Genomic DNA, 10,692 nt, shown 5'->3' with positions numbered 1-10,692 from the left:
CTCGGTGAGAAACCATTTCCTAGTACAATTACCCAGAATGAAGTGGTTATTATATGCCAGCTTGGTTTAAGCAATCATCGCCCATGTTATTCACAGGGAGATGTTTGGATAACTTTGCCAATACATGATTTTTTAATACTCCGCTCTTATGTACTTGGCACATTAGTATTAATCCCCATGTAAGAGGCATGGTTGCATCCTCTAAGCAGGGGGCACTGATCTTGGAGCTTGATGCCCAGAAACTAAAAAAGCAATTCCCTGTATAATAAAATAACCCCTAGTAAATATGACCCCCTGACACGTCCTTTTCTTTAACACATTGTTAAATTCTACACAGAGATTTCTTAGTAATAGAATAGAGTTGAGCAATAAGACTCGCAGGACAGCCACGTTGGCCATTACCCTACAAACCTCTTCATACAGAAGAACAAAGTGAAGATTCTGGAGTCGCCATCTCAGTCTCCTGACCTCAATATCATTGAGCCACTCTGTGGAGATCTCAAGCGCGCAGTTCATGCTAGACAGCCCAGGAATTTACAGGAGCTGAGAAAATAAAGAACCTCATCAACAACTACCACAAAAGACTTCAAGCTGCCATTGATGTCAGAGGGTGCAACACATGGTATTAAGAATTGTAGTATGTGAACTTTTGATCAAGGTCATTTGGATGTTTTGGGTTGTCATTATGATTTAAAAAGAGAAAACACAGTAGTTTAACAATAAATGGCTTCACCCATCCACTAACCATGAGTGGAGAAAAAGATTTGGTGTTATCATTCATATTCTCTGAAAAAAGGCCAAAAAAGCAAAAAATTCTGCCTGGGAATGTAACCTTTTGAGCACAACTGTATTTAACCTAAACAGTATAATTCTATTCCTAGTCCTCCAGGAGAAATATAACCTTCCCATTAGGGAAGCTTAACCTACATCTCCCGGTGCGAATCTGATATTGGAACCATCTCAACTGTCTCAGAATGGACTGATATTTGGTCCTCCTCCACTAGCGGAAGGTATTAACGAGATGGTATCTTCAACTAGGGTAGCCAAAGCAGTCCCCAACTACTATTCCTTTAGAGGCTGTAAATATGTACCACATATAGTGGTTGTGTCCCATAGTTCGCAAGCTTTGGATCAGGGTTTACATCCTCATCCTTTCAATTACTAACCTTAACCTTACAATAGACACCTGGAAAGCCCTGCTCAATAAACAAATTCCTAACAATCCCAAACACTCAAAAGCTCTAATCTCATTTGTATCTCTCACGATTAAACAGACTATAGCCACCTCATGGAAAAAATCAGGACTAGATCTAGCTGAACTCAACAGACATCTTTCATGGTATATGGTTAATGAAAAACTATCAGCTATAAGCACAGCCAGATTTCACAGATTTGAGAAAGTTTAGCTGTCCTGGGCTGAATTTATCACCCATACCCATTTTGCCACTCTGCCACTCGCTTAAAGGCATCTACCGCCACCGATTCTCCAGGAAATTCTTTCAGCTAGAAGACTTGGTAGGTCTCCTCTCTCGGGCCACTTCCCTTCTCCCCTCCCTAACCTTTCCATGTGCTTGTCCCCTCTACAGTTCCTTCGATTATGTGTTTGCATTATTGTTTTTCGTCATGCATTATATTTGTCATGTAGCTAAAATTTCCAATAAAAATTTATTGTTGAAGAAAAAAAATTTAAAAATTGGCAAAGAAGAAAGCTCAACTCAACTAACATAAAATATCTGCTACATGACTATTAGGAACCTCATTATTGGTATTTGATGCTCATTCTTCTGTTTCTGATCCTATGAGAATCCCAATTATTTAGTTATTTTGTGACATTAACAGGACTTATTCAAACATCAGTGATTTTTCTTGTGCGCAAAAAAGGTCTGATTGCCATCAAAGTTTGGTCAGTGTCTCAGTTTTTACCATCAGAGCTTCATCAGTTTTTCTCAAAAGCCAAAATAACTGATGGAGGTATCATAGAATCATAGAATCATAGAATCGTAGAGTTGGAAGGGAACTCCTGGGCCATCTGGTCCAACCCCCTGCTCAAAGCAGGATTAGCTAAATCATCCCAGTCAGATGTCTGTCCAGCCTCTGTTTGAAGACTTCCATTGAAGGAGAACTCACCACTTCTCGTGGCAGCCTGTTACACTCATTGATCACTCTAACTGTCAAAAAGATTTTTCTAATATCTAATCTGTCTCCTCCCATTCAGTTTCATCCCATTGCTTCTAGTCTTTCCTTGTGCAAATGAGAATAAAGATGATCCTTCTACAATGTGACAGCCCTTTAGATATTTGTAGACAGCTATTAAGTCTCCTCTTAGTCTTCTCTTTTGCAAACTAAACATTCCCAAATCCTGCAACCTTTCCTCATAAGACAGGGTTTGCAGACCGGTCACCATTCTGGTTGCTCTTTTCTGAACTTGCTCCAGTTTGTTGATGTCTTTTTTAAAATGTGGTGCCCAAAACTGGACACAATATTCCAGATGAGGTCTGACCAAAGAGGAGTAGAGGGAAATAATGACTTCACGTGATCTAGACTGTATGCTTCTGTTAATACATCCTAGAATTGCATTTGCCTTTTTTGCTGCTGCATCACACTGTTGACTCATATTCAGTCTGTATCTAACGCTTCTCCTATCAAATAGACAAGTGAAAAAAGGGCAGCACATGGATGGCTTCAGAGTGCTGTCCGATTTCTTCACGGACCTATAGTCCTGCATGTCTGGCAAGTTTAATCTGTGACTAGCATCAAATTTGGCAAACATGGAAGCTATCATCTTAGGAGGGCGGTGCTGTGGGTGTCATGTTATGACGGTCTTTGGTAAGGAAGGGGGGTCTCAAACTGTACCTGGAACCTTAATTATTGCTGTCTCGGGGTACTCTTGAAGGTAGAGAGATCAGAATCTTTGACCTTCCTCTGCTGATTTTAATGTCCTAAGCTGTCCCCTCCCACTCCTCATGAGGCATGGGACAGATATGTTAGTGTATAAACACGTAAGACGAACAGGGATAACAAAAAGCAACTTACATACAAAAACACTCACCAAGGGTAGAGAGGAATAAAGGGAAGGTTAGGTAGGTATAACCAAATGGGAATAGAATAATGGAGAAAACATACACAAAAAAACAGCACCTAAATATCTTCAACAGCAACTACGAACTCCAACATCAGCACACCAACTACATCAAGTTAGGAAGTAAACTTTCACAGGCAGGGATGAGAAGGTCTGGCCAGGTATTATAGAGAGAAAATGAGCAGGTGAGATGTGAGCAGCTGTGAGATGGAGCTGCATGTCTCTAATCAGCATACAAAGAGTCGTCAACATCTCCAAAGACAAAGATCGCATAACCCCAGATCTCCCAGGAGGACGTAATACACTCGTGACAGTACCCCACCTACAAGAGGCCACAGGACCCTCGAGGCCAGGTTTATCAGGATAGGCCAAATGAAAGAACTGATCAACTTACCGGCATTAACCTCAGATGCCGGCACCCCCATCTTCTCCTCAGGCCCATACCCCTTCCAATACACCAGGTACTGTACAGTACCTTACGGGAATCAACTATTCTCGCTACCTGAAAATCTAAATTGCCATCAATAATAAGCAGTGGCTGTGGCAAAAGAGGCGGCACCAAATGCGCAACATATCTTTTGAGTAAAGACCTGTGGAAAACATTATGAATCTTGAGAGTCGAATGAAGCTTGAGACGAAAAATTACAGGGTTGAATACGATGACCATCTTGTAAGGATCAATAATCCTAGGATCTAGTTTCCAAGAAGGAACTATCAGTTTAATATTTTTGGTAGACAGCCATACCAACTCACCCCCAGGTCAGGACCTGACATTCGTTTTTTATCTGATATAAGTCTGTATTTGTCTCACATGATCATTAACGCCTTAGTGACAGAGCCAATTTGCTACTTAATGACCAGGCCAATTTTTACAATTCTGACCACTGTCACTTTATGAGGTTATAACTCTGGAACGCTTTAACGGATCACGATGATTCTGAGACTGTTTTTCGTGACATATTGTACTTCATGTTAGTGGTAAAATTTCTTCGATATGACTTGCAATTAGTTATGAAAATCGGAAATATGGTGAAAATATTTAAAATTTCGCAATTTTCAAACTTTTAGTTTTTATGCCCTTAAATCAGAGAGATATGTCACAAAAATACTTAATAAATAACATTTCCCACATGTTTGCTTCACAACAACACAAATTTTTTTTTTGTTAGGAAGTTATAAGGGTTAAAAGTTGACCAGCGATTTCTCATTTTTACAACAAAATTTACAAAACCATATTTTTTAGGGACCACCTCACATTTGAAGTCACTTTGAGGGGTGTATGTGACAGAAAATACCCAAAACTGAAACCATTCTTAAAACTGCACCCCTCAATATGCTCAAAACCACATTCAAGAAGTTTATTAACCCTTTACATGCTTCACAGGAACTGAAGCAATGTGGAAGGAAAAAATGAACATTTAACTTTTTTCACAAACATTTGTTGTGCAATTTCTCCTGAATACGCCAATACCCTATAAGTGTGGGTAAACCACTGTTTGGTCGCACGGCAGAGCTCGGAAGGGAAGGAGCGCCATTTAACTTTTTAGATGCAGAATTGGCTGGAATTGAGATCAGATGCCATGCCACGTTTCGAGAACCTCTGATGTGCCTAAACAGTGGAAACCCCCCACAAATGACACTATTTTGGAAACTAGACCCCCCAAGGAACTTATCTAGATGTGTGGTGAGCACTTTGAACCCCCAAGTGCTTCACAGAAGTTTATAACGTAGAGCCGTGAAAATAAAAAATCATATTTTTTTCCACAAAAATGATCTTTTCACCCTAAAATTTTTATTTTCCCAAGGGTAACAGGAGAAATTAGATGACCAAAGTTGTTGTGCAATTTGTCCCGAGTACACCGATACCCCATATGTGGGGTAAACCACTGTTTTGGCTCACGGCAGAGCTCAGAAGGGAAGTAGCGCTGTTTGACTTTTTCAATGCGGAATTGGCTGGAATTGAGATCGGACGCCATGTCACATTTAGAGAACCCCTGATGTGCCTAAACAGCAGAAACCCCCCAATTCTAACTCCATCCCTAACCCCAACACACCCCTAACTCTAATCCCAACCCTAACTATAACCCTAACCAAAAACCTAACCCTAATCCCAACCCTAACACACCCCTAACCCTAATCCCAACCTTAACCATAATCCTAACCCTAGCCTCAACCCTAATTCTAATTTTAGCCCAACTCACTTTAGCCCAACTCTAACCCTAATGGGAAAATGAAAATGGAGTTGATTTACTGTTTTCTTTTATTTTTATCACTGTGATAGGATCTATCACAGTGACCAAATGAACCAATAGGAAAAATCTCCTATTGTTGCGCATGCGCCCACATTTTTCATGCTACCCCTGGCAGCCGAGACCCCAGAGAAATTCTGACTCTGGAGGGCACTATACACTTTTTTCCTCTGTGGTTTAAGTACCCTTAACTGCCGCCGTTAAAAGGCATATTGCGGTCGTTAAGGGGTTAAATTATTCTGGACCCCTTCCCATACATTGAGCGCGAAGACGAGAATTGTTCTCCCCAGGAACCCCCAAAGACTCATCTTTACTGAAGGTACAGAACTGAGGATGGAAGCATAAACGCCAAAAAATAGCTACTTACCAGTGGATTCACTACGATGATTGTTTAAAGCAAACTCATCCAGTGGTAAAAAACAAGACCAATCCTCCTGGTTATTTGACACAAAACATCTGAGGTATGTCTCCAAACTTAGGTTTAGGCGTTCAGTCTGACCACTAGTTTGAGGGTGGAACGCTGAGGAAATGGATACATGTATCTCTAAAAGGGGTCAAAACACCATCCAAAATTTAGATACAAACTGGGTCAGCCAGTCTGACGACACATCGGAGGGAACCCCGTGAAGATTCAAGAGCTCAGTGACAAACACCTGAGACAGTGTTTTGGCATTAGGGAGAGCAGGTAAAGCAATAATGTGTGCCATTTTACTAAACCTATCCACCACAACTAAGATAGCAATTTTGCCAGAGGATGAAATGAGATCCGTGATGGAATCCATGGATAAATTAGTCCATGGTCAGTCAGGAATAGTTAAAGGGAATCTGTCACCCTTTTTTTGAGATATCATATAATGATATCATTCAATTGTGTGTCACATAAGGATTCTCTTAGTACTTTTGCTTCCCCCTGACCCCGCACCTTTCATGCATAAATACCTTTTTTTATATCGGTTCAGATGTATGTAAACTGCTGCTGTCCGGTCCGCTGGGCGGGGCTTATTCACCTGCTCCCCCCCTCCCTGTCCTGCTCTACGCATTTCTTCTTGTGTAGAGCAAGATAGGGAGGGGGGGAGCAGTTGAATAAGCCCCGCCCAGCGGACCGGACAGCAGCAGTTTACATACATCTGAACCGATATAAAAAAAGGTATTTATGCATGAAAGGTGAGGGGTCAGGGGGAAGCAAAAGTGTTGAGAGAATCCTTATGTGACACACAATTGAATGATATCATTAGATGATATCTCAAAAAAGGGGTGACAGATTCCCTTTGATGGTAAAAAAAAAAAAGCCGGATTAGTATGCAGTGTTTTAGAATGCGCAGAGACACTACAATATTCTAACTCAGTTTATTTAGTGAAAAGTATTTTGATTGGTGCATTGATCTGCGCGCTCTGATTTGTTGACCTTTACATGTATCTAACTGATGACATAACATCAGATCTTTTAAAAGACCTGGGTAACCCATGTGCTTGCTCATTTCAGCCCCATACCCTGATGAAGCCAGTTAAGCTGGTGAAACATGTTGGGGAGGCCTAGGAGTTTGTTTTAGTAGCTAGTTTGTTGGGTATAAACTACTTTACTGAGTGTAGTGGTAGTGGTCACTCCAAGTTATCCCTATTTGAATATTGTTAAAGAGACTGGGTATATAACTCTAAATGAATTAGACAGGAGACATAATATCCTGGTTGTGGATACACACTCAGGGGTGGATTAAGGGTAGCCAGGGCCCGGGGCAGTTCAGACTCTGTGGGCCCCCCTCGTCACGTGACGGGGGTCACGAATCGTAGAGCCACACTCTACATAGAGAATAATGGGGCCTCCAGCACCGACCTCCACCCGCAGAGCCACACTCTACATAGAGAATAATGGGGCCTCCAGCACCGACCTCCACCCGCAGAGCCGCACTCCACATAGAGAATTATGGAGCCTCCAGCACCGACCTCCACCCGCAGAGCCGCACTCCACAGAGAATAATGGAGCCTCCAGCACCGACCTCCACCTGCAGAGCCGCACTCCACATAGAGAATAATGGAGCCTCCAGCACCGACCTCCACACTCCACATAGAGAATAATGGAGCCTCCAGCACCGACCTCCACCCGCAGAGCCGCACTCCACATAGAGAATAATGGAGCCTCCAGCACCTACCTCCACCCGCAGAGCCACACTCCACATAGAGAATAATGGGGCCTCCAGCACCGACCTCCACCCGCAGAGCCACACTCCACATAGAGAATAATGGAGCCTCCAGCACCGACCTCCACCCGCAGAGCCACACTCCACATAGAGAATAATGGAGCCTCCAGCACCGACCTCCACCCGCAGAGCCGCACTCCACATAGAGAATAATGGAGCCTCCAGCACCGACCTCCACCCGCAGAGCCGCACTCCACATAGAGAATAATGGAGCCTCCAGCACCTACCTCCACCCGCAGAGCCGCACTCCACATAGAGAATAATGGGGCCTCCAGCACCGACCTCCACCCGCAGAGCCACACTCCACATAGAGAATAATGGAGCCTCCAGCACCGACCTCCACCCGCAGAGCCACACTCCACATAGAGAATAATGGAGCCTCCAGCACCGACCTCCACCCGCAGAGCCACACTCCACATAGAGAATAATGGAGCCTACAGCACCTACCTCCACCCGCAGAGCCCCACTCCACATAGAGAATAATGGAGCCTCCAGCACCGACCTCCACCCGCAGAGCCGCACTCCACATAGAGAATAATGGAGCTTCCAGCACCGACCTCCACCCGCAGAGCCGCACTCCACATAGAGAATAATGGAGCCTCCAGCACCGACCTCCACCCGCAGAGCCGCACTCCACATAGAGAATGGGGCCTCCAGCACCGACCTCCACCCGCAGAGCCTCACTCCACATAGAGAATAATGGAGCCTCCAGCACCTACCTCCACCCGCAGAGCCGCACTCCACATAGAGAATAATGGAGCCTCCAGCACTGACCTCCACCCGCAGAGCCGCACTCCACATAGAGAATAATGGGGCCTCCAGCACCGACCTCCACCCGCAGAGCCACACTCCACATAGAGAATAATGGAGCCTCCAGCACCGACCTCCACCCGCAGAGCCTCACTCCACATAGAGAATAATGGGGCCTCCAGCACCGACCTCCACCCGCAGAGCCGCACTCCACATAGAGAATAATGGAGCCTCCAGCACTGACCTCCACCCGCAGAGCCGCACTCCACATAGAGAATGGGGCCTCCAGCACCGACCTCCACCCGCAGAGCCCCACTCCACATAGAGAATAATGGAGCCTCCGGCACCGACCTCCACCCGCAGAGCCACACTCCACATAGAGAATAATGGGGCCTCCAGCACCTACCTCCACCCGCAGAGCTGCACTCCACATAGAGAATAATGGAGCCTCCGGCACCGACCTCCACCTGCAGAGCCACACTCCACATAGAGAATAATGGAGCCTCCGGCACCGACCTCCACCCGCAGAGCTGCACTCCACATAGAGAATAATGGAGCCTCCAGCACCGACCTCCACCCGCAGAGCCGCACTCCACATAGAGAATAATGGGGCCTCCAGCACCGACCTCCACCCGCAGAGCTGCACTCCACATAGAGAATAATGGAGTCTCCAGCACCTACCTTCACCCGCAGAGCCGCACTCCACATAGAGGATAATGGAGCCTCCAGCACCGACCTCCACCCGCAGAGCCGCACTCCACATACATGGCTGCTCTCAGTGCTCTGTGCTGTGCGCACAGGACCTGTGATGAGGTCACAGGAGGGGAGGAGACAGGGGTCACATGATCGGGGGCCCTGACACCTTATCTCCTGTGATCTCATCACAAGCCTTTGCACGCTACCAGCAGCACCAGCGTTCACGCTACTTGTAGATGCTGCTGGTAGCAGAGCACATAATGCCGCCCCCACGGTCACTCACTTTTAGGTGGGGAGAAGATGGAGTGCTATTGCAGCAGCCAGCAGGAATGTGGTGGGGGCCCCCTTAGAAGCTCTTGTGGTGGGGGTGGTGGGGGCCCCGGGGCTGAAGCCCCGCCTGCCCTGCCTATAATCCGGCCGCGGTGGCGGATTATAATGGGGCAATTTACTGGCCTGGGCTGTGGGCCCCTTAACCCCACTGGGCCCGGGGCAACTGCCCAAATTGACCTCATTATAATCCGCCACTGTACACACTAACTGACCAAATTTTAAATAATTCTTTAATAGTCTGAATAAAAGTTAATTTTTATATTTTTATATTATAGTCTTTAGTTGGGGTTTACTTGCCTTTGGCAAATTGTCAATAATCAAGATTATCCTATGCTTACTATTGAGCAGCATTTGTTGTTTATTTTCTAAAGTTTTGAGACGCAAATGTACATGTACAAAAAATTTCCCTAATGGACAAGCATGGGTGTGCTCCTGAGCCTTCAATACCTCACTCTCAAGTTCAGAACACAATGCGGATATGGCCGTCCCTTTTTGTAAAATGTGGACAGCATCATCAGTACTCCCACCCCCAGGGAAACTCTGAGTCAAAGCATCCGCTTTGACACTCTTAATCCCAGGACGGTAAGTGACCACAAAATTAAACCTGGTGAAAAAAAAGACTATCTAGCTTGCCTGGGATGCAGACATTTGGCAGATTCTAGTTACATCAAGTTTTATGATCAGTTATGACTGTGATTGGGTGAACTACCCCTCCAAAAAGTGACACCATTCCTCAAATGCCAAGTTAATGGCCAAGAGTTCCCTATTGCCTGCATCATAGTTTCTTTCGGCCGATGACAACATTTTAGAGAGGAAGGCACATAGATGCCATTTACTAGGTGACGACCCTTTAGACAATACAGCCCCGACCCCACCTCCAAAGTATCAACCTCAACAGTAAATGGTTGAGAAGCATCAGGTTGTATGAGTTCTGGTGCAGTGGAAAAACATCTCTTCAAAGAAGAAAATGTCTGCCTAGTGCAGTTGGAGCACCTGGAGAAGTCCGTACCATTCCTAGTCATGTCAGTAAGGGGTTTGACAATAGACGAGAATTTTCCAATAATAGTTTGCAAACCCCAAAAAGCATTGTAATGCTTTCAGATTTCCTGGGAGGTTCCATTCCAGGATTGAGCGAACCTTATCAGGATCCTTGCGTAAACCTGCAGCTGACTCAAGGAAATGAACCTCCTGTACAGCGAATACACACTTCTCCAACTTAGCATACAGTTTATTATCCTGTAGAACCTGTAACGCCTGCCTGACATGTACCTGATGAGACTTGAGATCGGGCAAGTAGATCAAAATATCGTCAAGATTCTCTAATACAAATCTACCCATGAGGTGATGGAAGATATCATTAATAAAATGTTAGAACACGGCAGGAGCATTAGTC

Source organism: Dendrobates tinctorius, unplaced genomic scaffold (assembly GCF_039654945.1).
Source record: "Dendrobates tinctorius isolate UK_male_01 unplaced genomic scaffold, ASM3965494v1 ptg000071l, whole genome shotgun sequence".
NCBI classification, from domain to species: domain Eukaryota; kingdom Metazoa; phylum Chordata; class Amphibia; order Anura; family Dendrobatidae; genus Dendrobates; species Dendrobates tinctorius.
This window is presented reverse-complemented; position numbering follows the sequence as displayed.